The sequence below is a fragment of the Corvus kubaryi genome, unplaced genomic scaffold (genome assembly GCF_017639235.1).
Source record: "Corvus kubaryi isolate FWS band 111438036 unplaced genomic scaffold, C.kubaryi_AGA036_p1.0 split1-37296, whole genome shotgun sequence".
Taxonomy (NCBI): Eukaryota; Metazoa; Chordata; class Aves; order Passeriformes; family Corvidae; genus Corvus; species Corvus kubaryi.
The window spans coordinates 15,433,380-15,457,887 of record NW_024582075.1 but is presented as its reverse complement, the minus strand read 5'-3'; the positions used below and the strand labels follow the sequence as shown (position 1 = coordinate 15,457,887).

The window sequence follows — 24,508 nt, the reverse complement described above, 5'->3', positions numbered from 1 at the left end:
CAACATTAACCTTTTCATGTTTATTCGACTTCAGAACACATTCTAAATATGTTCATACATAAATCCTTGCCCCCTTCTTCAATTAATTAGATGCCAGTTTTTTTGTCCAGATAAAATATAAGACCTTAAAAACGGTGAATAAGCCGTCTTCTCTTGTTGCTTGGTTTCACATTATAGAGCTGACAATCCTGCTCTCCTACATCAAATAGACACTATTTAATGGTTATGAAGAAATATTTAGTGATGAACTGCTCTTGAATGTACTGCTCTTGTATCGCGCTTCAGTGAACATTTTATCTTCTACAAAACTGGGACAAAGTGGTTACAGGAAGAAAAAAAAGAATGGAACTCTGCATGAATAAATAGTAAAATCAGCATTAAATATATTATTAAGCAGCCTAATAATTATTAGTTTGATAGCTGAGAAAAAGTCAGATGAACTAATGTATGTGATTGCAGCAGGATGAAAAAAATAATCCAAGAGCAGCATCCAACTAGGGGAAACAATAAGCTAAAACTTTAAGCATGTTATTAAGATACACAGTGCCCACAGCAAGAGAACAGGACTTGCAACATTAATTGCTGGTGTCTAGACCATAATTTGTATTTCAGTCCTTACCAGTTTAATCCATCCAAAAAAAGAAAATTGTGTATTAATGACAGGTTTAATAAAACTGGTATGGAATCAGTCCCAAACATGTTTAGAGTCACAGCTTCAGCTAATTTTGCCTCATGTAAACAAAAAGGGAACATGTCAGCTTGGTTCAAACCACTGGAAACTGTGGATTTTGTTTTGTAATTACACAGTCAGTGCTGAAACAGTCCTTACATGGACTATAAATTCAGTTCACAACCATTTACGGTATCTCCAGGTCTATTTCAGTGCTTTTACCCAGTTAATAAATAGTAGAACTCAAATCCAGATATTCACTGCAATAAAAGTTACAAATTACTACTTGAAGGAAAAGTAGGGAAATTCTCATCCCACCATGAATTCAGTGCTACTTCTATGCAAGTGGGAAGGAATCACACTGAATTTCAATGTGGGCAAGGAGCACAGTCTCTACCTTGGCTGTGTGGTCATATATTCAGAACTCAGTAATGAGAGCTAAAATGGCTGAAGAAACAAGTTCTTGGTACCCTTATACAAACTCAGACATGAAGAGGTGTTAAGTAAATGATTGTGCACTACACTACAGGCAGTATAGTTTAATGGGCTAATCAATAACATAGGAAAGCACAAAACTTGTGGTTTGTTTTTGTTCTTGTGTACTTATTTGTATTTCAATTGACTTAGTGGTCTTTTCCAACTAACGTTGAACATGATTAATCACAAGTCATTCCTTTTTAATACATCAATCTGAAGTTCTTGCCTCCTCAGTTTCTAATAGACAAAACAAACTCCTGTGAATTTCAAGGAAAGAGACAACTAACTTCATTTCTGTAGGATGGTGGTACTTTTTTATAGAGTCTTTTTCGATACTGGATTTCCATTTACAATCTAGCTGAAGACACAGGAAATAAACTACTGTGCCCTTTCATGTTTAAAATTTTTTTCTGTATTGTTTTAAAGTAATAATGATAAGTTCTTCTTATATTAGTGTCATGGGTTAGCATAGCTACAGAAGTGATTTTCTTGCAAAGAGGTGGTTACAGCTTCCTCTATGACCCAACAGAATCAATCAACTGGCTAGTTTGAATATTGACAATTTTTTAAGCCACTTAAAAAAGCTTAACAGGTCTCTGTGGTCCACATTTAAGAATGGACAAACCCTGGGAAAGCTCTCTCTTGCTTCTGGCCTCGGGACAGGTAACTGGGCTGGGCCCATGCGGCCCAGCAGGGCTGGGCCAGGCCCTGCTCAGTCCAGGCCAGGCTGGAACGCAGCCATCCTGGAGCTGTGTGGCCCTGTTCCACCCGCAGCCCCTGCAGCTCTGCTCCATGCAGGCGACAGCCCGGCTTTCTCTCCCCACCACTCCAGTGTGGCTGAAGATTCAGCTGAAGCTCCCCTGCTGTCCGGCAAAGATCATGTGACCAACAGCGATAAGGGAAATTCCAGCTGCAAGGCCTGGGTGAGATTAACCCTTTTAGTGCTGTAAGTTTCCTCCAGATGAAGCCTGCAGACATTAATCCTCTTCCAAGTCTGAGGAAGAGGGAAGGTGAAGAAAACACTATATAGACACCAAAGTCAGTAAAGAAGGAAGAGCTGAAACCCTCAGGGGGGAGAAAGAGGAGATGCTTAGAAGCTGAAATTCTGTTATAAAGCTATGGTGGTGATGGACTGTGATATATCAGAGTACCTGTTTTAGTTTCATGAAAGCATGGGGGCTGGAGTGTTCAAACTGTAATTGTGAGCAAAAGCACCTGTGCTGGAATAAGCAAATGCTGAAGCAGCTGTAATTTCATGAGAAGTTTGAACAGGGAGAGATGGAAATGATGAGGACTCTTGCTCCAAATCAGAAGGAGAAGATCTGTGTTTCTAGAAATGCTCCCAGAGGTACTCCTAGAGATGAAGATGATGAGGACCCTTTTGCTCCCAGGGAAGGGGGAGGGCCTCTGTTCCTACAGATGAAGATGCTACCAGAGATGGGTGAAGAGAACCTTTGTTTTTGAACACCTAAACCTTAAAATGGTACCCCAGTAGCTCAAGACTGGACCCTCAAAAGCAGTTGTGGGGAAAGCTGTAAGTCGAAGGAAGGACTCTCACGTGTGAGCGGAGAACCAACCCGGACGTCTGTCTCGTGATACCGAAGCAAGCAGAGAACCAACCCAGGCGGCTGTCTTGCTGTGATACTGAAGCCATGAGAGAACTTCTTGTACAGATGTCTCTGTAGCATGAGCGAGAGAGACTCCTCTCCCTAAGTGAACTGAAAAAGGTTATTATAGAAGTGGTAACCTGACTGAAAATCTCAAGGGTTGTCTTTTTACATTGTCAGTGGGAGAAGGGAGAAACGTGGCGGGGAGGAAAGTGTTCTGAAGGTGTGGTCTGACTTTTTTCCTTTCTTTTAGGTCTGTTAATAAACTCCTTTATATTCTTTTAAGTTTTGTGCCTGCTTTGCTTTCTCCTAATTCTTATCTCACAGAAGGTAAATAAGTAATGAGTATTTTGGACCAAAACCACTACAATTAGTAATTGATGAAAAGTTTTTAAAATTTCATTCTAGGATAGTCAAATTAGTTCAAATTACAGAAAGCAACAATGTAAGTATGGTTTCAAGAGGTTCATAATTCCAACTTCTTTTATAGAGAAATGTTTGTACTGTTTTTATCTGTAAAGAATTCACATAGAAACTCCTGCAAATCTTTTTATCTGAACTGGAAATATATCCTTCCTTGGCTACCCCAGCATTTTTTTTTTTTTTTTTAAATTAAATTTTTTTAAAATTAAAAATTGTCTGACTGGGACAAAGTCATTACTCATCCATCCTACAAATTTTTAGGTCATCTACAATTATGTCATCCTTATATGCAAAAAAATCCCTTACAGAGCTCTTGCTACTCCATGAACACATGGTATAAAATTACAGAAACTATTTGAAGAGTTTTTTTCTCTTCGGTAACTGTTAGATAGCCCAGTGCGGTAATCTTGGAAGCCTAATAATTTCTCTAATAAATATTAGCAATTTTATCTGTGAGCTTGTTTAATGTAATTTTGGATTTGAAAGTAAATAATATCAAATTATAAGACTGATTCTACCTTCTTAAATATTTTATGGCGGGTTTATGTCTCACTGAGTTGCAACAACACCTTGCTTTTCTCAAAAATATTATTTTTTATTCAAGCCAAAAAGACCATATGACTCCTTGGGGTTGAAGAAGTCATGCCCATTTCCTTTATCACTGTTCAGAGGTGTAATAGCTTTTACGCAGAAAATCTCCTAAATAGACTTCCTGAATAAATCTCTTCCAATAATCGTTTCACTTAATGCCTGTCCATTAAATTATAAAATAAAAAAAGAGATTTAATTGACAGGAAATAAGATCAACCTTACTTCATTATTTATTTTATTAATATTTGTTAAAGACGTACTATAGTCTTGAATAATACAGTTTTCTTCTGAATATTGTTGATATAACATGGCAACAAATAATGATTTAATTTAATTTAATAGAAAGTTTGGATGGTATTTTCAGTTCCAGTTTTCAGTGTTTTACTTCATATAGGTGACATAATAATATTTTATTATACATTGGCAGAGTTTCATATGATGCTGTTATCAGTCATTTTATGGCTAATTAGTCATCCTGTTTTCATTTCAGATTTAGTTCCAGTTAGTGTTGGTAAAGGTAAGTTTGTCCTAGAAGTCCATAGCACTCAGAAATCTGGTTAATTCTACAGAATCTTAAGAAGTAACCAGAGGAGGTTAGTCTTGATCAGTAACCTACTGAATATTTTTTGTAATTTCTAACGTCTTCTCAAGAAAGAAAACTAAGAAGGCTAGAAGAATCATATTTTTTATGATTACATTTACTTTGACACCCTGGTAATGTATGTGTTAAACACTGAAACTTCGGATTTATTAATTATTTATGCTGCTTGTTTACCACATTCCTTTTACCTTTTTATATATACATTTTTTTGTGGTGGGTACTAATAGATACTAATTTGCTCTGGAAAGATTAGAACTTTTGTAATTAGAAATAATACAATAATTCACATAGTAAAAAATCCCTCTTAAAATCACTGTGCTTGTTCGCTAACTCATGTGCAGGCCAGACTTCCTATAGTAGTCCTGTGATTTATAGTTTTTATTGACAAAACTTTGGCAATTAAGTCTAAATCTGGATTTCAACCAGATAGGATAGAATTCCTCTCATTGTACCCTTTCCATAATTACTTTGCTTGGATTCAGGAAAGAAAAAAATTTCCTAGAAACCTGTCAGTTTTTATAAGATCCATGACTCAGTGTTCTAAGGGACTTCATTGCTGAAACAGAAGTATGAATGGTTTCACGTGTAGCAGGAAAATAAAAATACATTACCAAATCAAGATTCCCTGAGGTTTCACTAATGCTTTGTGAAGAAATTTAAAACATGCTTAAGAAAGACTGAAAATGTTTTGTCGTAAAGGATCCCAAAGCAAATTATATCATAAGCATTATTTATGTTTTTTTTTAAATAAATAATTTGATAAAGAGATTTCAACTGACAAATATAGTTGGTTATGGATTATTTTATATACTTGTCATAAGACTTATGATTTGGAAATATCAGTACATCTGTAGGATATATTGCTTGTCCTCCCCTCTAAAGATTTCAGACTTTGAGTATGCCTTCCCTTCCAGAATTTTATTATAACATTGTTGTATAATCAAAGATTGCTGCACCTTACACATCTCAGTGTCCTTTGATCTCCAAAATCAGATTCTTACTACATAATATGCACTTTACTGTAATAAATAAATTTCCTACTCTCAAGATGAGCCACAAAGTAGAAATAACTACTTCTGGAATTAACAGAGGGCCTTGAAGAATAAATAGCAAGTTGTCATGACACTGAATTTCAGTTTACTGCAGTGACATAAGCGTTGTTAATTTTTTTTCAATGACGTTGTTTAATTGGACTTAGAAAATAAAATGTAAAAAAATATTTGTAAATATGTTTCTCTTCAATATTAAGCTACAGACCATCTTTCACTGTGGATCTTGCTCTTGTAAAAACATGTTGTCCTATATTGCCCCACAGATTATTTAATAATCAAGCTTCTGTTACAGTCTATAAATGTTTCTAAGCAACCACAACCCACTTTAAATATGCTAGTCAATTAGCTCTAGACACCATCTTTCAGTGTTTGTCTCTATTCTTTCTTTCTGGCTTGAAACACAAAAGACAGAGAGATAGAGGGAATATTTTAAAATAATACCTTGTACTGATCAAGGATGATGCTGTTAAGTAGGACCTCTACAGATAAACACAGACCTTGGGCATCCCCTGTACAAGAGTACAGTGATATGTGAGCCCATCAATCCCTTATCAACATATAAGCCAGAAAGAACAGAACCTTACCTGGCTAGTGCCAATACGGAAAATAAAAAGGAAGATAGGTGTTGGTGACTGTGGGTAGAATAGCTTTCTTATATTATCCACTGTTTGCATACTGTGTTTTTTAATATTTACCTCTTTCCACAATAATAAAAAAAAAACAACAAGCCAAGACAAAGCAAAAATAGATGACAAATATATGAAAAAGTCTCCCAATAAAATAAGCCAAATTCTTAGATACTTTCATAAGAGAAGACTTCAAAGAATGATTTTTCTATTCAAAAATTTAGTATCAGTTGAATTTTGAACACAGAGGGATGTCTTAGTTAAGTTGCCTAATCCTGTTAATCTGTTATCTTCATTTTTATCTTCTCATATTAATAAATTCCAATTATTTTTCTAGAATCACAACAGCCTTTCTTACTTGGTGTGGTCAGTTTTCCTTATTGTCTGTAATGCTTTCCACACTGTATTATTATCTGTAAACATATTAGTGAGGAATATCTGAGAAGAAAATGGTGGCTTAAGTTCATTTTGTCTCTTATGGTTTAGTATAGTTTCCTCCACTGAAGCTGGTACAAAACGCTTGCATTTGCTGTGATTATGCAATATGATTTACCTAAGCAAAGATGAATCCTGATGAAGCTTCGTACCTAACAACAAACTTTTTCTGGACTTGTGGTGTCGCCACTGTTGTTTAACACAAGATTGAGAGTGAAATAAAGCATAAAATTCCATAAAAACAGGGAGGCTAGAGAGAAGCTAAGGTATGTGCCCGGTAACTTATTTAACTCACTAGCTGTATTTTGGTGTTGCTTTCCAATTGTTATCATATTCTATAAGTTGTACCATAAAAGCAATAATGGTCAAAGATCTTTATAATAAAATAGCTCCCCTGGGGTATCAAGTAGCTAATAAAGGAAATTTTGGGAAATGTAAGAACAGCACAAACATATAGTATTACTACCCTTGGGCATGTATCCACATGACTGCTCCTTAGGGAGTTCCTGAAGCTAGAGGGATTATCAATGTACTTACAGCTTTACGTGATTTTTCTTCCTAGAGCCTATGGCTTATTTTGAATCCCAAATAACTTTTTGCAAGAGGTTTCATATTTTCCCTACGAACTGTATTTATTCTGAACTTTACATTTGTTACTTCCATTTTTCAGACCATAGTTTAAGTACCGGAATAAAATATGAATGATTGGCTTCTTCTTTTGCTTTTTACACCCCAGACATGATTCTATAAACCTCACTATGGTCTTTCCTCAGTTTGTGTCTCTTCCAGATTGAAGCATGCTAGATATATAGTCATAACTCATATGTTAACTAACTTATTTTTTTGGTCCTCCTTTTTTTCCCTGCTGTTCATCTTGCCCTATTGAGATTTATTTACTTTTGAGATGAGCTATCTAACTCAGGATGAAAATTCACCACTTTCAAATTATGACTTCTTGTGGTATTAGGACTGTTTTTCTCAGGGAGTATAAATTGACATTACGTGCTGAATTTCACCTGACTATTATTCATTCATGGGATCATCTTCAGATTCTTCTATATTTCCCCACAAATAATTATATTTTGTCTAAATGGCTTAATAAGCCCAGGTAAATATGTGTTATAATTTCCGTTAACTTTTTCAGTTTTTCTGTCAAAGTTTTACACATAATAGGTTAAGGAGTGAAACTTGAAGGTTGTCCTTGAATACAGAAGTAAGTGAGCTTTTATAGTGTGACCAACACCCCCAAATTTCCTATACATTATCATACATATATTTTATAGTATATAGAATGTATTATAAATTGCCATTCCTGTACCCATATAAAATAATCACAAATTTTCCATGATGCTTTACTTGTCATAAATCGTTTCTCACTAGGGACTGATCTATTTCAGTTAATACCCTACCTTACTCATTAAAAAGAGATAGGTCAGGTCATATGTACCTATCAATCATATTAACTTATACAAAGCAGGTAGAAAGAGTATTAAAAGTTTGGCACATCTTTTTCATATAGCTGTAGTTGCAAAATATTTACAAGAATCAGTGTATTGCTGTCCAGTCTTACTTGGCCTTTATAGCTGAGTATCATTCATAGTACAAAGGCTAGCGTGAGGTAGTACGCAAAACAGAAGGCGAGAAGTGCTCAGTACGCGTTGTAGTTACTGCTACTAATCATTCAATGCATTCACTAAATTTCCATTTAATTCATAGCACAATTTAGCAATCATGCTGTAGCAACCAGACTTTTTTTCCAAAACTGCAAAATCTGAACTATGATCCTACTCCTGCACCTTAGGAGGTATCTATGTATTTATTACACAGTCTACTGATTCAAGCATTTTGCTCTTTTTCCTGACCAGAAGAAATCTGAATTTCAAACAGGATACACTTTTCAAGAGTTTAATAAATATTGCTATGTAGAAAGATATTTGTGGTTTATAACACAAAATCCAAACCAAAAGAATTTTCGGGCCTTACAGAAAACAAATATGAAGACTTAGAAGGTGAGTAGATGTGAAATCTTACTTTGAAACTTTGTAGATTTTTCTGTGGTCCACAGAATTTCTCACCTAAGGAAAAAAAAAAAGCAAAATAAAATTTTGTGAAATGAATAATAAATTACATAGTTAGAGAATTTACACTAAAAATTGTCACAAGTAAGTTTTACTTTTTACTTTTTAATTTTGAATCCAAGTGAAGAGAACATTCTGTACATTGAGTACTTAATCTATAACAGGAAAAGAGTTCTATACAATTAAAAGGTACACATATTTTCTTAGGTTTCATTCTATATAACAGTAAATCCATATAATACAAGAGACAAAAAATTATCCTTCAAATCACAATTTATAAAAATGTAAACTCAATCTTCTTCAGTGCATTGAAATAGATACTCAGTTTCATTGTGGAAAAAGAAATAGAAATAGACTTGATATAATATATCATGCACTTTTTTGGGATTTTTGCATGCAATCAATAATATTTTCAATTTCAAATTGAGAAAATGAAAACATAAGAACCCAATACAATACTTAGCTAATGTGATGACAAAGCTTACATAGACTCCCTCTAAGAGGTCTAAAGGCAGCTCTCAAAGGCAATTTCCTCTCAAAAGGTGCTGCACTTTTCTATTAAGCAGAAATACTTGCTTCCAAGGATATGTCAAGTTCAAGACATAGTGACAGAATGTCTTCAGCTTAAATTTGTACTCTGAAGTGCAGCTGAAGATTTTTAAATCAGTATTCTATTGCTTATTAAATTGAAAAAAGCAATCACAGAACCATAATTTATGGTGGAGAAATAGAAAAATTACTTTTATGTGGGTTGTGGTTTATGAATGGTACTGCCCAATTCAATGTCCCCACTGAGAGAGACTCTCCCAAACCAAATACCACTCGCTTGCTCCCCCTCTCCCCTCCCACTTCCAGCTCCAGGATGGAGTTGAGAATCCAAGGCACTAAAGGTGAAGATCATTGGTTGAGATAACAGCTTACTAGAAACAGCATTGAGATAAAACAAAGCACAACAGCAACAATATTAATCAAAAAAGTATACAAAAGATAGGGTGAGTCACATGCAAAAATGCTCACGATGGACCTGAAGACAATGAGCAATGGCAGATGATGCCAGCCCGGTGGTTTTTGACCGGAAGCCACACCCTTCTTTTTGGAAGCCAGAGAGAGTCCCTTCCTCCCACCCACAGTCACGGCAAAATCTAGGACAATGGATTTGCAAATAGTACAGACGGTGTCTTCTGTTACTTGGAATTCTTCCCTTGATTATATTTCCCACAGGAAAGGATTTACTCGCTCTCAATTTTCTATCAAAATTTTTATTGTTTTCTTAGTCAGTCTTTAAAGAACCTGGGTAGAGAGGAGAGCTGTTTCTTTAACAGTGATTTTGCTCAATGCACTCCTGAAGCAACCAGATTCTTTGAACAACTGGTCTGCTTCATACATTTTACACAGAAACCAGCAGACAGTTACAGTTTTCCTTGGCAAACACCCACATATTTCAGATTCTAGAAATTAAAGTCATGTTATAGAAACCTGGTCAGTGTATGTTAAAGAGAAATGAAACTGACGTGTTTTGTTCTAGCAGCAGGCCTCTTTATGTCCACCACAAGGCAACCAGGTCTTCTTGCCTTTCCTGGCTACTTCTACTCTCCCATTTACAGGAACAAGGGATGGGCTGGCTTAGGTATATGTCATCCTCCTGGACCTTGTGCTGGAACCTTGCCCATAGCTGGGAAGCAGTGAGTAGATCCTATGTGCACCATACTGACTTATCCCATATTGTGCTCACATTGCAGGCCAAAGAAGAAGAATGAACAGAAGAAATATGGCTAAAGCTAATTTTCATTCAGTTTACAGGACTGCAACAGGAGACACAAAAATGGAAGAAAGATAATCCAAGTCTAAGCATTTGTTCTCTGTGCAGCAAATGCCTCAGGGCCCAAGAGGAGACACTGCAGAAATCAACACCTTTTTTTGTTCTGTTTTTCAATTTGTACTTCCATTTTTGATGGAGGCTTCTGTGCCAAGCCAAGCTCAACAGAACAACTTCATTGTTTGTTCATTTTAATCTGGCCCTGAATTTTGCTCTGGTTCATACATCCTGAAGATAATCTGATTTTATGTCTCCACAATACTTTTACTGTATATTTGAAGACACCCAAGGGAAAAATATTGTAAACTGGTACTAACAATTTATCATGATATAGTTTATTCTCTTATATTTGGGGTTTTTGGGGGTTTTTTAATGGAAAGACTTCAGGGGGGTGTCCTTAAAACAGAACATGTAAAAGTTGCTCTTCACAAAAATATTGCTTGCCAGAGGGGAAAAAGCCCTCTTGGGAATGGGGAGAGTGTGAATTTGTATAAATGAGTAGAGTAAAAAAGTTAACACCCCATCTGAGTAAATTTTTTTTTGGTTTATATATCATCGATTCCGTAAGCATGTCAGCATGACCCTGGATTTCAGTGCAGTTTACAGCCTCTTGCCACATGTTTCCATGTGCTTTGTAGCAAAATGTGTGATAAACATTAGTTCCCATTTAAAGCTAAAAGAGTGGTTTTTACTCTAGGTGCTCCTTTCCTCAGTAATTTCAACAAAAAGAGACAAAAAAGTCAACCCTCCAAATACCTCCCTCCCCCTAACCTAAGGGAAATTTTTGAAAATACTTAGATGAATGAATAATTTTTCACATGTGGGTAGTCAAAGTGAAGTTCTACTGACAGAGTAAAAGACATAAATTATACATGATTTAACTCCTTCAGTAAGCATTGAATGCAAGTGACCAACTGAGTGTTAAATATATTGAGCAAAGGAATTTCACTGTGCTCTAAGGCAATTTAGGACATGTATTTCCAAAAACACAACAATAAATAAAACAAGTGTATTTAAAAAATAGTTCAGAGGAAAGGCATATTTTTAGAAAAGTAAATTACATATGCTGCCATTGCATAAATAAAGTATCTAGTGGACAAAGAGTGGATACAACCTTTATTATACTTGAGAGATAAAATGTAATTAAGATAAATGAAGAATTGTTTGTCTGCTACTGGAAAGTTTTCTGTTCCATTTGTAAGAATATTTTAAACACATCAGTTCAAGTCATCTTGGGGACCTCTACTGCTGAACAGATGCAGTTCTGAATTTGCCCTTTGGCTATTAACTTTGTATTAAGTTCTCCCGGTAAAATGATATAATAGGTTATTTTCTCATTCCTCAGTCTTTGCTCTCTCCTCTTCTTATATTTCAATAATTCTCTCTCTCTCTCTAGTCAGAGGAACTATCACTTAGAAATTATTTGCTGGCTTTGGAGCAGGCTGGTGTTCCCATTACTTTACTTTTAAAATTTTAAAAAAATTATTATTTTATTTAATTTCTTTTTCTTTTCCCCTTTATCAGCCAGACACTGTCTTCAGTATTGAAGTACCTGTCCTCTTTAGCCGACCTCCTAACCCATTTTTCTTGTTCCATCTTCCAATGACAATCTTTCACAGAAAAGCTGATAGTCCAAAATTTTCCCTGAATCTTTATTATTTTTATTATATTTTTCAATGAAAAAGCCTAAATATGCAGCTTCTCTTCAAGCAGTAACTTACTCAGAAGTACTGCGCCAAAGTCTGCTGTCTAGTACCAGTATTAGTTTTATCAGTTACAACTCCACTACTTTCAGTGGTATTGCACCTTTTACATGTTGGTCTACTTATCAGTAACATGTTTTCTCTGAGATAAAAGTAAGGACTGTAGGATCATATTTTTAGTTTTCATAATAGGTATTAATTAGGGAATCAAGCAACTGACTTTTTTGTATTTCTGCAGAAGAAATAGCTTAATTAATGCAAATGTACAGTTACACTGAGGGCTGGTACAAGATAAATGCACCACACATTTAGAACACAATCTTTCTCAAAAGTGATGCTATGAAACATTTATGAACACTGAAGTCTATACACATCAGCAAGCCTGCTAAAATTGAAAAGAGCTCCTTACTCATGCAAAAATAAGCAGATGCTTAAGTGTTTGCAGGAACAAGTTTTAATTTCTCTCCATGGGTATTGGACAGATCCTCTGCACAGGGATGAGCTTCAGTCAATAAAATGATTAACAACAGTAACACACACTGTAGGGAAGTGTATCCACTCCAGGAAAATTAATTTAAATTATGTTAGCTGTGGTCTGATCGGTGACATGTAAAAACTTAAATCTCTTGAGATATACTGCATTATAGAACAATGTCTGCAAGTATTTTACAGCAAAAACTTGTTTTCCTATCTTGTGTAGGACATGTCAAGACTTTTCCACTTAATGAAAGGTTACTATTTTGGTTTATTTCCTCCCAAAAATGTATTGCCCATGTTTTCCATTTAAAAATATGTTTCCAGTCATCTCTGTTTACTTCTACATTTTCTTGTTGTGCTATTTTCTCTGACTAATTTCCAGTGTTTTGATCTTCCCCAAGTCTGGCTATAATAAGAGAAATCTCAGAACTATTTTTGAATACCCTCTTCTAATTTGCAAAATTATTTGGAACTGAAGACACATACACAAATAAATCTCTGTATCCTGATTTAATAGTCTATCTTGACATTGCCATATTCATGATATCATGATATCAGCATTTCAATGTTTCATCTTGACTTTGAAAACTCATTAAATGCTTTTAAAAATCTGGATTACAATATCCACCATTCTTCTGTAATGGTAGAGAAGTCATAGGATTGGTTCCAGATTTACTGAATGCAATGGATGAGTTTTCTTGAGCCCCAAGATGTAGTTTGAATCAGTCCCTTAACTAGCACCAGAAATTATTTTTAAAAAAGTTTTTTATTTCATACCCATGCCAGAAACCCCTGTATAAAGAATAGCTTTACAATTGTTCCATTATTAAAGTCTAAACTTTTTGAACCTGTTTTTCCCAAAGGGAATAAACTGGTCACTCATCCAATATAATTTCTTTCTAGCATTTTCTTCAAAGATGAATTAATCACATTAAATTTTTAGCATGGCCTCACATTTCTGTCAGTGGTGCTTGAACTTCTCTGCCATGTAACAGCACTTGCACCTTTGGCTATTTCTTTTGATAAAATACCATTTGTGTCTTAACTTGTCTTTACAGCCAAAAAAGGGATTACATGATGTCCTTTTCTCGTTTCTCATTAAAAAATTAATATGGAAAATTTTTAGTTTTAGTACTCTGATGCTAGACGAAACATAAAGGGCTTACAAAAATAACAAAGGTAGCAGCAGGTTCTGTGGTAATAAGATGTACTAAACTCTAACTTCTATTTCTTCATGAAGAATTCCCAGTGTCAGGTTTCACAATATATTGACTAGTTCAGCTGATTAGCTAAAGCTTGTGAAATCTGAGAATATATTTATATGTTAATTTATATATAGATCTTTATATGCATATATATTTTTATATACATATATATGTATTTATATACATATGTATATTTATATACATATATATATATATTTATATGCATAATTTTACATGCTGCTATGAAATATACACTTGCTGTTTCATCTCAAAAATATAACTTCATGTAATAACCTGACCATAGGACATAACCAGGTGTATTTTTATTCTCTATAAATTTACACAGAACTGCCATTCCAGAAATCACATACTTGTCTCATACACTAACAGAATTTTCATGCCTCTGCCTCAAAAAAAATAATACACAAACAGAATATGAATAACTGAAGGATAATAATATTGATAATAGACAATTTATTTCACCCCATTTTGTCATATATTTTCTTATTCAAACAAGAGAGGTTTTAAGGTTTTGAATTGGTTTGGGGTTTTGTTTTAGCTTTGGTGATTGTTTGTTTGTTTTTGTTTTGTTGTTATTGTTTTTCATTGTCCTCTAGCTTATTGTTGCTCTGAGGCTATTTTATAATCAGGAGGACCTTGTTTTTAATAAGCTGAAATTCAGTTTAGTTAAGTGGAAATACACCATGGGAAGTGAAGAAATTTCAAAACATCCCTGTGACAGCAATAAGCAATGTCCTCTGTGTCTAGTTGCTGATGCAGAAAGGATATGTAGAAATTATTGCATATGGAGAAAAAATTGTATACCTTTACAGTGTGCCTATTGTATAACAGAAGATAATTTGCAGTTAAGATTTGAAACAGATCAGTGCTTCATGATGACATAAGATGAATAATATTACTTCGTGTGTGGGCAAGTCCTAAGTCACAAAATGAAAGACTGATCAGCGGAACAACCAGAAAAGTTACTGTGTTTGTGGGTCAGATTACTTATATTCCTAAAAGCTCAAGCTTCCTCTGAGCATGTAAAATTACTTTGTTGCTTAAAAAACCCATATGGAGACTAGCAAGGCTGTGTAAACAAAATTCAGCACTAAAAACTGTAAAAGGGACAAAGTTCATATCTGATGCAGACCATTAAATTATTGGGGCAAGGGGAAAGGAGGCATGAGAAGAGTGGGAGAGACAGTTTGTTATTGCAATTGAATAAGGAAACGGGTAGTAAAAACCAGAAGACACAAATAGAACTAGGAAGCTCTGTGATCATTCACATTACTTTCCTTTTCCTCTCCCTTTTTGTCATTTGATTTGTATGGTATATGCAAATACATTTTAACACAATGCCAATTACCCTCCTTAAGAATGAAAAGTGGGACCACATTCCTTTAAATATTCAAATGTGGAGTCCAGAAGGTTCTTTAAACAGAAAAAAGAGGAATTTAACAATTTCAATATAGTGATATACTAGCACTTAGAGGAACCACTGCTAGAAAATAATTCTCCACAAGATCTGCTACACTATGGAAATATTGCTCAAATCAAATGACAACCGAAGTAGATATTTGTCATAAGAAACCTACCATGATTTTAGCTGATCTTTCTGTACCAATGAATAAGTAAATGGAATACATATTAGTGGGGATAAAATAGGAGTGGAGCCTTTCTTCTCCCTTCAAGGACAAATTATTTTCTCCTCAAATATTTCAGTAGAAGAATATGTAGGCCTTTATCATCAAAACAATGAAAGTCTTGCTTAGACAGGATGCAAGAAGTTTGATGAATGAACACGATGATTTTTGTACATGTATAGTACTAATAAAAATTTCTGGAATAGCAGCTGTATACTAGTATATAAAAAGAAGTAGAAGAATAACATTAAATTACAGCTGTACCATCTTAATTTTCATGACTTTTAAGCCATGAAATACTGCATAGATCTAGAGCACTACTGTGCAATATTGAATTCTGCCATTTATCTTAAACTAGGAAGAAGTGAAACACTGAATATCATTAAAGTTAATAAGGGAATCATCTTAGTTGTTCTCAAGAGGTAATTTTGAACAGGAAAAAAACCCCAAAACCCAGTTGATATTCAGAGTTGCTAGGGAATTAAATGAGATGGTTGCCAAGGTGAAATAATATCTGAAAATTCCTGACATACATCATCCAAAGGTTTCTGTAGTCTAATCTTCCATTTTGGCTCAGTGTTACCAGTAGTTTGAATACACACATACTGTTGCTAAGGACTGATGCTGTTGCCAGGTGAAAATGGCCCATATTAACCTGCCACAAATATCTAAATATGTTGATGGAAGTGTGCTGATAAAAGATAGGAGAAACATGTCTTGGAAAATTGGATGATCTATTATTTCTTATCCTCCACGTAACAGGGAAGTGACTTTTCTTACTCTTTGTGCACATGAACTCTAACCCATAAAAGTATCCGTAAAGTACCCAACAATGATGATGTTATTAAATGAACATTGTGTTCTACAGCATATAAATCTTAATCAGGCATTCAATGTAACTTATAAAATTGTTACTGAGGGGATATGACTGAAGTCAGATAGTGTATAATTCAGACTAGCAAAGACATATGATCATTGCTTCTTTATCTTTAAAATGGATACTTTCAAGCCATTCTTTCTTCTTAAATTTTATGAAATTTGAGCACCATTATCTCAAAGCAACTAAGAATATGCTTGAAGTAAAATAATTAAATAGATGCTTTGAATGAAAGTGAATAGGTTCTTTAGGTGTTGTGTGTCACATAGGTAACCGGCATCTTTTTTAGATGCTGGCTAAATTGCAATCTAATGCCTTTCTGGCAATTTGTATATATTTCCAATAATATTTTGTAGTACAATATTGCTTGTAAAATCTAAGTCATTTCAGGGAGCAGCTCCTTGTTTATAAATCAAATAGAGAAAGGAATTCAGTAAAAGCCATTAGACAGAAATATCCACACAGGAGGGCTTGAGAAACAGTTACAGTATCCTGTCATGATAAAGACTACTACAATACACTACATGCATATAATTCTAGCTTTCATTTGTCACTATTGAGTATAGCGCACTGACCTGCACTATGCTACGGAAAAATCTATTGTATTGGATGAAATTATACATTTTGAGAAAATTAGTTTACACAAGGGCAGTACGTAAATGGCAAAGTCCCAGAGTTCAGCTGCAGTTTTCTCCCTCTTTAGGATCCTTCCTAGAAGACATTTGACCATCTTCAACATCTTTCAAGGCAGCTTTATTCTTGCTTTTGCCAGGTTTCAAAAGAGACTTGTAAAAAAGTCACTTAAGAGTGTGATCTTTACAAAACATCTTCTTGCTGTTTGACCCAAACTCAAGTAACTCTTGAAGTCAAAAAAGCTAAGAAAGCACGACTGCTCTTGTGCTGTGGAAGTTTGTGGTTGTATGCTTAGCTTTGACTGGCACATCATTTCTTCTCTGGACCCATCTATTTTCTGCCTCACTAAACTTACAAAACTCTGCATAAATTTTTCTTTTCAGCTTGTTCTGTAATCCTATGAGCACACTGTCTTCCTGTTCATCCCAGTCAGTAAGTGCCAGCTGTTGGGTCCTGGAAACAGTTTTATTTATGTGAAATAAAAAAGTGGGAAAAAAAAAAGTTGATCAGAAAGCTGTGAAAACAAGAAGATTGTGCTGAAATATTGAATCAGAATGTTTGAGTCAAGAAGGAATTATTATGGTTTCCGTCAATCAACATATAAACAAACAGACTAGATAAGTTTTCTACGGAAAGATAAAACTCTGAGTGATTTCAGTCAATATACTAATGCCTTTCTGATTGTTCTGTTAAGCATGAAACAGAGGTCATGCTGAGAAATTAAAAAAACCTCCATCTTTGTGGAATGAATGTAAATTAATTATCTTTATATATTTTGCCATATTGAATCTGTCAAAAATGTCCTCATTTTTAATGGGAAACACACACACACAACACCCCATGCATGCCTATCATATTTTTACAAGTTATAAAACATGCATGCATTTTCAATACTTAGAATGGAAGCATACATATATTTTAGCCAAAGGCTGTTAATATGTACATATAATTAACACTGAGTAACTCACTGTATGAATTACAATGGCTTCCAGGAGGCACTGCCTCCAGAGTGAGAGAGAGGAAGCTGGTCTTTACGGAGATGCAATGGGAGAGAGGTTCAGCTTCACATGGATCTGAGCTCCCCTGCAGAGTTTTGAAGTTAAATGAATACCTATGCTATGGAAGGGAATGACACTTACTAGGTAATGGTGCATTAATTCAGTATCCCAGAATACTGCCTTGCTGGTGAGCCACATACTCCCTACCCTTTTCTGGAAGAAGGAGACAGACAGCAGGTCTTGCCAACATGGACAGCAGCAATGGTATCTCCTGTCAAAATTCTTTGCATTTGAAGACTTTGCATAGGTCAAGAGCATATCAGAAATTATAGATCTCTTACGAGAGAGTCTATCATATTGTACCTGTTTTGGTAAGAAACAGTATTTTTGACAGTACTCTCTCATACAAAAGGTGTCTCCTTTCTTGTTCAACTCAGCTTCTTTTTCCCAAGTAACAACTTTAAAGTGGAGAAGAGTGGTCCACATCTCTCCTCACTACGTGTTGTCCAGCCTGTGCTATCTGCTAACTGGGGTAAAGAAAACTTGCTGACCTTTTTCAGGCAAAGTATGTGAAACCTCAGACTTCTTCCCTACCACTATTTGTGTTCAACCTGTCACTATTTTTCAAGACCAGAGACATGTAGCAGATCTGGTAGGGCTTAAAGGGTAGCCTTATTCTTGAGAAGACTCACTTTTTCCTCATTGGTTTTCTTGGAAACAGCTGATGTCGGAGCAAAGAACAGAAGTGGTACATATAGCTAAGGAGACTGGAGAATCCAGAAAGACCTTTGAATTGCTAGGAGGATGTATGTACTTGTTTTGGAGACCTAAGGAGTTATATATGTCCAAAGAGAAGTCACATTTACAGTGTCATGTGCCAAGATTTCCCCACTGCCAGTAAACTGGATCACTCCAGGTAACATCTTGAAATTCTGGTAACGTCTGGAGTCTGGATATATGTGATTATCATTTTATTTTCGAATTAGCAGAGTTCAGTGGTAACTCCATGCCTGTTTCTCTTGTTCTCAGATATGATGTTCCCAAAGGGAAGACCAGTTGGGAAGAATACACAGGCCTTCTATGTTGATTTTTAGAGATCATTGGGCTACTCATGGGTGAGGGAGAAGTGCTGGTTTGAACTCAAACTAGCTGTAACTTACCATGAGAAAAATAAGCAAATTTAAACAGAGAATGCTTGCTGTGTTCCTCTGTCTTTAATCAGTGTGCCATCATACATTATGCCTTTGTGATATGTAAAAGAATAGGAGGTCTAATTCAAATTAAATGTTCTACAGTGACTAGTTGGTGTGGTTGTTTGTTGTGCTAACAGTGACATATGCATAGGAGCTATGAATAACAGTATTGCAATGAATTCAGAAGTCTGCTAAAGAAAAGTATCCAACAGATCCCAACAGATACAATACAATGAAAAAACATCTAGAACAATCTTATGGATAAGTTTAGTGTTTCTGTGAAGAAAGAAATAATTTACTACTGTACACAATATATCTATATATCTATTAGTATTCACAAGTAAATTTTAATATAATTTTAGAATTTGCTGTTTAGAGCAAGAAACAGAACTACTTTCTAATGAAAAAATTGGCAAGCAAGAGCCACTAATAATACAAACACCTTTGCATCTGTTTCGTTTGCTTACTGGTGAGGCTTGAGTGATGGGATACAAAAAGATAATAAAGTCTACCCATTCATTCAGTTTCTGAGAAGGCTTAAGAAGATTCAGCCAGGTAGTCAAAATCAATATGTACTGCCACAAGTGCTAAGCTAATTAGGAAATGTCATGATTTCTTATAAGAGTTAACCAGATCTTCTAGACAGGTCAGTATTGTTTTCCATGTTTTCTGGAACTGAGGTGCATGTGGAAATATGGAAATTTCCTTTTATTTTTGATATTTGCTTCTTTGCACAGTTTTTTTTCAAGTTTCTTGTTTTTTTCTTTGGACATCCTTTGAATCTAGTCATTAAAACAAACTTGAAGAGCACTACCGATAAACTTATAAATAACATTCTAAAACTTTAATATGCTTTGAGTTTACTGGATCCTACATATTATCCTATGAAGGAGAAATAAGTATAAATCCTAAGGTCTTCACCTTATATTACTCGTAACTACTTGATAAAGAACCACGTAAGGCATTGTGTTTACAAGGAAGATTCAGAGAAATTGCTCCACTATGAATGTTTTACTGAGAGTATGGAAACAGGATGGAGAAATTATGTTTATATGAGAGATCTTAAGGGAAAGAAGATGCATTGTTACAGGAAATGGTCTTCCAGCTGTGTCCTCTATCTTCAACATATAAAATTTGAACCTTCCCCCTCCTTTGTATCTGGTCTGCCCACTTTCAACATAATGATAGAGGAGCTCTGTTATGTTCTAGAAGGATAGCAAGGGGATATCATAGAGACAATGCTGGAGAAGTCTGTTTTTTCTTTCCTGAAAATACTATGATAATACATATACGGTCTTTTCTTCATTGTTTTGTCACACAGTAAACCACTGAGTTCTGACAAGACAAATACCTACTTTTCAAACATATGCATATCAAATGCATATCCATACACATAAAAATACGTGTATATCATCAAATAAATCATCTGACTTATGGAATGGTATATTCCATAAGTGGAGCCAGAGTTCAGAGAGATCTCATTATAATCAGGACAAAGTCATACCAAATCAACATTTTCAGACCCAAAGAAAAAAATGGAAGTAAGCAAGAAATTTGTAATGAATAAAATGAAGACACTTCTGGTTTTACAAAATAAATAGTAAGTATAATACAGTTATCAAATATACATATTTATAACACAAAACCAGACTTTGTACACAAACATACAGCATTTGGCAGATCATAGGGATTTGAATTGTTGTTTATAACTTTTTATGTTGAATGTCATATCTAAAATCTAGCTGACTTTCAAAGCAAACACTTTTATAGGCAATATAGATGTATTTAACATCCTCCCAACACTGTTTTACTTTAAATCACTGAATAGTTTTCAATAAAAACAACCAAAAATATACTTTTTGCAGCAGGATATTAATGAAATCGGCACAGTCACAGTGATGACATAAGCAGCAACTATTATTTTCTAATTTCTGTGAGTAGGAAAAACAGCTACAATAATAAAAAAGCTGTAACAGAAGAATTCTAAAGGACTGAGTTCCCACTTTTTGGCTTTATAACCTTGTGTCATCTATAACTACATGTCCCTGTGCTCAAATTTATGCAAATGATTCCTACTTGAAAGGAGAAAATTGTTTTTACATCGACTTGCCAGAGAACCATCTTCTTTTTCTCTGATTTCCTTTTCTACCATAGGATTTTACACTCAATTTATCAGGCAATTAAAACTTGAATCAACAGTTACATAGCAATTGTGCTATAAGGGGAATATATTGCAAACAAAGGTTTGATTAACTCCGGAACATGGCAGTAAAAACTGTAGCTGGGGTCTGTGTATCATCCTGAAAACAAAACAAGCCACTTGTTCTTTAATTGCCCTCTCTGGGGAACAGAGGAAAGGATGGGATGTAATAGGAACAAGGATAAAATATGGACTAGGCAACAGGTAGCCAATTTCAAACTTTGGTCAGTGAGTAAAAACAACTGCTGCCTTGTATCTTTTTAATCACCACAAAGTGATTTGCTCTTACAATAGCTTCTTAAGAATTCCATACATTACAGATGCTCAACTGCCACTAGCAGATATTTTTTATTCATAGTTTCAAGGCAGAGCATAAACATAATGCAAGGAAAGCTTTCACTTTTAGAGAGGAATATGATTCAGACTAATTTCTTGGACAAAACGTGTGCACTCTCCTTCTGCATATACATATTCAGGAAGTTCCACCTGAACATGAGGAAGAACTTATTTACTGTGCAAGTGACTGAGCACTGGAACACATTGCCCAGAGAGGGTGTGGAGTTTCCCTCACTGGGGATATTCAAGACCTGTCTGGATGCAATCCTGTGCCACGTTCTCTGGGATAACCCTGCTTGAGCAGGGAGGTTGAACCAGATGATCCATTATGGTCCCTGCCAACCTGACCTATTCTGTCATTCTAGGATACCGAAAATTTGATGTCCGGGTTCGTAATTTGGCTCTTCCTGTGATGGCCTCATGAAATCAACACCAGCTTTCACGGTATTGCATAACAGATATGTTATACAATGGAGCTTGGCCCTCCATGAATTTCTCATATAACTTTTATTCCACAATTCCTTTTGAGAAACATTTCTGAGTACATGACATCTGCATTTTGTGGATTTTGTCTGGTGTAGAGTAGCTGTTCAGAGAAAAATGTGAGAAGATCTAGTCTAAGCATAATTTTTGACTCAGGTTGTGCAAGCACATCCCAAGAGAAAACTAAATATCAGGTGTTTGGTTACACAGCAAATTATTCTAATATCAGACTTGTCATACTTCAGGTGCTGTTTTCATGGCTTGAGTGGAACTACAGGCCTACTGTGACTGAAATGATAATGAAATACCTTATTTACAAGTAAAAATCTATGCAAGTCATACTTCTAAAATGTCTTTTCTACAAGGCAACTCTGTTCTGTGACTAGGAACAAACCATGAGCTGTCAAGAGAATTCCTGAACAAAGAAAGCACAGGGAGAATAGGAGCACAAAGCACAGGTCACATCATGACATACCTGGCTGCATAAATTCCAGACTGAATGGTCATCTGCTCTCCACTCTAAACAAATGATTGTGCCCTTCAGAGCATTTTTTTTTTTAAGAGATAAAGCCTTATCCAAACCTATGAGTGGAAATGAACATCCTTGCTTAATTTCAGAGTTTTACATAAATTTTCAGAGATCAATGAATCCCAGAAAATAGATTTGCTATGGAGGAAGAGAATAGAGATTGCTCGTGCATAGAAGAAGGAATGGAAAATGAGGGAGAAAGAAAATAGAAGAAATAATGAAACTGAAGGCATGCAAAGGGAGGTAGGAAAGGGGAAAGAAGGAAAACAAGTTTAGAGAGGGAAACTTAAAAAAGAAGGGAGACACTGAAAAGACAAAGGGAAAAGAGAAAAGGAAAAAAGTGAAAGACAGAGGAAAAACAAATAGAAGAATGAAGAGAACTGGAGAAAGATAAAGTAATCAAACATTCTTTAAAGTGTAAGACTCCTTTACATAAGCATGGAGAAATAGGAAACAGGGAAAAAGATCAAGAGAAAGCTAAGAAAGAAAAGGAACACCTGCTCAACATCTCTGTCAATGACATAGAGAAGATGGAGGACGCATGCATCATGTCTGCAGAAAGACCAGTTAATAGTTTAAGGGCTAGTGACATAAACATGGAGAAGAGGTTAAAAGCTAATATACAATATTGAAATATGAAAATACTATACTTAAGATACCATATCTCAGTGTTTCTCTCTCCTTTTCTATAAAATCATTGCTTTATGGTTCATAGGTTGTTTCACAATTTTTCCTTCAAAAAATTTTTGCTATGTTTTCATATTACAGGTAGAATTCTCATTTAGAAGGGTTTTATAAGGTTGTTGTTGTTCAGAAAAGGCCTTGACAATTAAGCAATATATTTCATATCAGTCCGTTTTGAAATTCCAGCTTACCAGTGTTTCAATATGTAATTTATTCAGAATTAAATATTTTTCTGAATTACTAGGGTTATTTCTTTGTTTCAGTTGATTTGTCAGATTTAAACAGGAGTTGAAAAAGCAATTTTTTAAATTCAGAGATGCCAGCTTGTCAGAACCTAAATCAAGGTGTTTCTTTTACAGCTCATCTTGCATAAGGAAGTCTTCTGTGAATATAGGGATGCAATATTGTTTATTTGTTCTTCACTTCTCCCTGGAGGTATGGTAATATACAATTGTGATTAAGTGACAAAGTGGATTTCCTCTTTTATCCTCACTCAATGGGATTTTTTTAATTTTTGCTTTTTCTCGTCATAAAACTAAATAATCTCTCAAATCACATTGTGAGTCCAAGAGTTTCTAATATTTCAAATTAATTAATGTGTTTGTTTCATTATTACTGTAAACCAATTCAGGAGAACAAAGAGGAAAATTCAAAATATATTCACTTTCCACCAAAGGAAATTTAAGCAACAGTAGCATTTTCTGTAGTGTTTTACAGATGTCTTTCTTCCCTTAAAACTAAAGATTAAGAAATTATACTTCTACGGTGTAAAACTCCATAATCTGTGTTCTAAATGAAACATTTAAGAAGTCTACAATAATAGGTCTAAAGGTGGGTGGTTAGTTGAAATAAAGCCCTGCATAAGAAATTATATCTAAAAGCTGTTATTGTGTCATTAATCCCTGAAATCAACAGCTGTGCCTCATGGGCTGAAACCTAGTTTCAATTAAATCAACTAGAAAGTACCTAGCACGTAAATCTCCCAGTGCCTTTTTTGATAGCATGATTCTACCTTGAAATTAATAACTATATATATATATTTATTTATACATGTCTTTATCTGTATTCAGCTACTGTGTTTGTATTAAAGAGAATGAAAGAAATTTTCCTGAGCATTCTCAAGCAAATGTCTAAAATGGGTACCATGAATACTCATTTACTGTTGCTT

The 24,508-nt window shown here is 34.9% G+C and overlaps 1 protein-coding gene across 1 annotated transcript in view; it reads right to left on the bottom strand.

Annotated features, from left to right (window-relative positions):
* PTPRD (protein tyrosine phosphatase receptor type D) overlaps positions 1-24,508 on the bottom strand; it is a 1,187,501-nt gene that overhangs the window by 446,503 nt on the left and 716,490 nt on the right. The window contains exon 9 of the mRNA XM_042012906.1: positions 8,514-8,557. The gene's annotated coding sequence lies outside the window, so the exon portion shown is untranslated. The remainder of the gene's footprint in view (positions 1-8,513; positions 8,558-24,508) is intronic.